This window comes from Thunnus maccoyii, chromosome 8 (genome assembly GCF_910596095.1).
Source record: "Thunnus maccoyii chromosome 8, fThuMac1.1, whole genome shotgun sequence".
NCBI lineage: Eukaryota > Metazoa > Chordata > Actinopteri > Scombriformes > Scombridae > Thunnus > Thunnus maccoyii.
In genome coordinates this window covers 34,148,843-34,154,243 of record NC_056540.1, presented here as the reverse complement: position 1 = coordinate 34,154,243, position 5,401 = coordinate 34,148,843, and positions in this window count along the sequence as shown.

The following is a 5,401-nucleotide window of genomic DNA, read 5'->3' as shown; positions in this document are numbered from 1 at the left end:
TTCATAATGACCTTACAATGGAAGTGATGGAGGACAAAAATATATTTAAAAGTTTATCTGAAGCTAATATGAAGCTTGAGTAGATATCTTTCAACATTACAGTCTTTTTAGTGCCAAAGTTCCTCTTTTTGTTACTATACTTCCACCTGCAGCTCAGCAGGGAAACACTGTCCGAGGAAAGGTTTATTGTTATACAAATATAATTTTCTTGTAACTTGAGCTGTAACACAATCACATCACACCCACCGCAGAGTCAAGCTGAGCGAGCGGCTCATGTGATGGGACTTTAGTTATTCTCTCAGGCTTGACATAAAGAATGAATGTGGGTTGTTTGTAGCATCACTGTTGCTAAGCTAGCGAGTGTCTTAACGTCTGGTTGGAGTCAGTCAGCACTGAAGTGTTTCATTAGTCCAGTTTAACCTGCAGGAGTGTCTGAAGGCTCGTGTAACGTGTTTTTCTGCCGCAGAGGACATAAATTCATGATGAGTGAGAACGAGTCCAAAGCGTCTCCTGACGTCTCTGCTGCAAGAAACGGAACATGCGAAGCCGCCAAATACCACAGTCGCAGAAAGACAAACAGACAGTCGTATAGTCTCACAGTACCAGGTCTGGGATTTCTAAATGCACGCTAGTTGCTTTAACGACTGCTAACAAATATAAACCCCTTAGATTTTGTCAAGGACACGTCTTACCAGAAATGATGCTCCCCCCACATTCTCCTCTGTAGTGAACTGCATGTCACCTCCCCAGAATGAAGAGCCGCCCTAAAGACTTTGGATTGGTTCTGCAATGCAGGGTTTTAACTCTCTAATTGTTTCCACCCAGTTTTAATAACGAAACCTGGGAGATTGTCCTCCGACTCTATGAGCAAAGTGTTTAATTATTTTCGTTTAAGAGCCTGATAGGAGAGAGTGTGTGTAACTATAATATGATGTGAGTTATATTCAAAAAGTATTTTTCCAAAAACAGGTGCTGGAAAAGGAGGAAGGGGGGGGGGGTTATCTTCTAATCAGGGTCACTTTATATTTGGGCCAATATGGTGTTTATTTACGTATCTGTCACCTTAAAGGTCAGTCCACCTTAAATGAGCCTGGTCAGGTCAGTCTTTTCTTGGTCTTGAGAAGCTGCAGCATTTATTAACGGACACATTAGTCTGTACATTTACTACTGATAACCGTTTCCTCTGCAGCTCGCTCAGCTACGCACACGCGTTACGCACACGTGTTACGCACGCACGTTACGCACTGCCCTATAACATATATAATATCAACAATTCCACGGTAACATAGTGTGTTATTGTGCTCACACAGTGTGCAAGTGAAAATCATTAGTAGCCCATTAATATTAATGATAGTGTGAAATTTTAGCAGCAGTAGTGGTCATACAGGCGACAGTGAGCATGACACATTGATGGGAAATACATAAGCTACAAATAAACTGGAATTCTCCTTTAAACATGAACGTCTCCTTTACTAAACATGGAGATTTGGAGCAGAATGCATTAATCTCATTAAAGTAGTGAAGTGTAGTTTTGTGTGAAAGTGGGTAGTTTTTCACTTCAGTCATGGATAAAAACATTAAAACTAAACAAAACTCTACAACAGTCCAACATGTGAATACTGAGATGTAGATTCTCATTAACTGGCAGCTTCAAACAGCCTCCCACCAACCGACTGGTCCTCATGAATCTGACTGTGTTTTTCCTCCTCGGGTTAATATCTCCTCCATCAACACTCTCGCACAAGTTTCCTGTCGTTCCTGAGAGATGCTCGCCGCTTCCCACGTTCCTCACTTCATCTCTGGACTGTCAGAGCTCAGAGAGGCTGCCGTCTGTGGAGGAAACGCCGTCGCTGAGGAGAGACGAGCTGCTCTGAAACTCACTCTGACGCCTGCTGTTTTTAACACTCGTATATATTTTAACTTGGCTTAAAATGAAGCAGGACATCAAAGACTGTTAATACATGTAGTTATTTTTGTTAATTGTGATTTTACTTTATGTTTTCAAACTGAGGCAGATTTACATTGAAACTTGAACTCCTTTTTTGAGTCTTAACTTACAAAGACATGAAACATACATTCTTAGATTCAGTGTGACTTCCCAAAGATAATATCTGATGTGCATCCTGAATAAACCTCCATAAATCTGGTTAGTTTTCTTCAGTATCACAGTAATCAGTCATAGTTGTCTGTACATCATGTTACACTGCAGACAGGAGCTGCTAACAGCTGATTCAGCAGATTTTAATGAGGACAGCCCATTGGTCCGAAGGCCCATTATTCTGAAACCTCAATAATTAAAAAAAAAAAAGTCCTGTTATCCCGAAAACAAAAGCCTACTGCTCTGAAAATAGTGACTGCTGGCCTCACTACTCTCCAGACTCCATTAACATGTTGCTCAAATTAACAGATAACATATAAATAACATAAGTCATAACGTATGACTTTGTAATAATCCCAAAGAAAGACTTTTCATTTCAGCTGATATTTAACTTCAACAGCTCAGTTTAGCTAAAATAAGACGTGTTACGTTAGTGTTTGATATTCGGAAACACCACAAATCAGCACGTCCACGCAGAGTTCTGCTTCGTGAGACATGAGGCCAAATTTATCAGAAGAAATGAGTGAATTGTGAAAAGTCTGTTTGATAAATTAATTTATATTTTATATGACTGACAGCGAGGCAAACAGAGTCTTTGACTGTTTCCTACTGTGGAAGGAAAACCTGCGTCAACTTATTGTTAAATTTAATTGAATCGAGCTCATCAGTAAACATCTACTTCTTCTAAAAGATCTTTTTTTCTCATAACCAATAATGACACACTGCCGTTATTCATGGTTAGGCTACCTCTGTCATCTTTTGCCCTTAATATCTTAGTGTATTTTGATGTTCTTATTAACAAGTTATGTTTTATGGTGTGACATCACTGTTGTTGAGGTCTGGTTAGGTTTAGATCATGGTTTGGGTTAAAATGATCATTTGCACGTCCAGGGTGTATTTTCGGAGCAACGGGCCTTCGGAGCAGTGGGATCTTGTTTTCGGGATATTGGGGCATTATTTAGGTTTCAGAGTAATGGGCCAATGGCATGGCACCCTTTTAATGGAGACTATTTGATAAATCATAACATATAAGGTGTTAAAACGGATCTCAAGTTGTAGCTCAGCTAACTCACTGTATCTAGACGCCATTTTACGAATACTTCTAAGGAGGCAATGACGTAGGCTGTGTGATGGACCCCAGAAAGGTTCTCTACAAAAGAGGTCAAACATAACTTAAAGAGTTGAAGAGTAGCAGAAAAATAAACAAACAAGTCACAATTTAACACTAATGAAGAGTAATAAAAGGAGAATGATGGGCCGGCCAAAGTTAACAAAACAAAGAGAAGCAACCAAGACCACAAACTGGATACAGCGTCGGAGGCTCCGTTCATTCCTATGGAAGTTGTTCAATGGCGCATGAAGCCAAAAAAGTTCAACTTCTTCCACATCTGTGGGACCCATAGAGCAAGCGCACTAGTGACTTTCACCAGCTGAGCTGGCTACTGTCGGTTTAGCCCTCCAGCTAACGTGAATGAGGATAGAACAATTAAATCGTGCGGATCATCTACACTTTAGAAATGTGATCTGATTTACAGACGTCTCTTTCACAATGGAAATCTACGGGGAAAAGTCTTTTTGGGCCCAATAACATCACATGATGTAATTACAAGGTTTGGCTGCTATGTCAAATCAGCTGCACGGCCCGGCGCTGTTCCTGGGGGCTTGGACCAACCCCACAATGGGTCAATGGATCTGGGCACTTCCCCCTGACCTGAACCAACATTAAACCTAAACTAAGAGAAATAAAGCCACAAAACAAAGCTCAGAGCTTCCTGTGTAACAGGCCACAGAGAGCGAAGGTTAATAACTCAGCACAGCAGCTCCTCAGGGCTTTGTTCTCTCCTCCAGGTCTTCTCACTGCTCACCACCCACTTTACATCCAAGTTCTCTGAAAACAATCAGATATGCAGATGACAACCATTGTAGGCTTCATCACAATGATGAAGCTTAGTACCGCACTGAGGCAGCCAAAGCTGCAACCTGGTGCGCAAACAATAACCTCCTGCTTAAAGCCCAGGAACTCATTACTAACTTCCGAGGCACGCCGAATCTTAAAATACCAATACAACTAAACAGAGTTGTGTGATGTGTTCAACACAAACACACAACTACAGATTCAGTTAGATGGTGATTTTCCCATCACAGACCAATAGAAAGACACAAACACACTGAAACTGGTCCCTAGTCTGTTTCTGTCTGTACTGCTTTAACACACCTCTGCTGAAACTACCAGACACAGAAGCAGCTGCTGGTTGATGGTTAATGGTTGATGGCGGACTGTGAACTGTGCGGTGGAGGTTCAGAATAATCCGTACTGACTGGTTTACAGCAGAAGACCTGAACCCGTCCAGCAGCATGTGGGCAGCAGATGATTCAGTCTGAACACAACCAGCAGTCGAACTCAGCGTCGCTTTAACCTGAGTGTTAGTTTGAATTCCTGGATCACATCAGTGGAAATGGCACATCAGCCTCCGTTCAACCCTCCGACACATCTGCATTCGTTCAATGAAACAAAGTGACACTTGTTTTTTAAAAGCTTCTCAGGGACAATAAAATGATGTCACATCCTGCAGCTGATTGGAAACATCTGGTTTAATAATGCAGAGCTGTCGAAGATTAAACTAAGAAACATCTCAACGTCTCTCCTGATGATCAGTCTTTCTAGAAACAGTCACTGTTACTGATCAGCTGACAGACGCTGATACTCAGAGATCATCGTATTGAAATACTTCACATATGTGATGACACATGTAAGTTGGGATGCAGAAACTAAGCAAGTAACAGTGTTTTATTGTTTCCATGCTGACGTTACTTGATGTTGAGGACGCTCACAGTTCATGTCTCACTGTCCATAGTGCAACTATGTGTAGTCTGTTATCACCGCTACTAGATGCTGTTTCTCACTGTTAGTTAGCCAGAGCTGACTGATGTCTGTCAAAGGTGGTCAAAAAACAAAAAACAAGTTTTAAAAAATGCAAAGATGATTGTTGCTCACAAATTCACTTGTAAACAGTGATTTTACTGGTTTTCAGCAAGTTGCTTTAAGTGTCCATAAATAAGTTTCTAAAACAGGAAGCACATCTATTGAGAAGTAGTACTTACCTGGATGTAGGCCTAACTCCAGTTCTATGAGTAGGTGTGTAGCCCTCTAACAGGCTTTGCTATTGGTTTTCCCTTGCAAGGCTTCACCTCGGCACCTGAGAAGAAATATCTGCACTCACCACCCAATCAGGGGGTAGCACTCAAGGTGTGAAGGTGCTCTTCCTCCCTGCAAGAGGAGTGCTAAGGGCTAAGGAGCGCCAT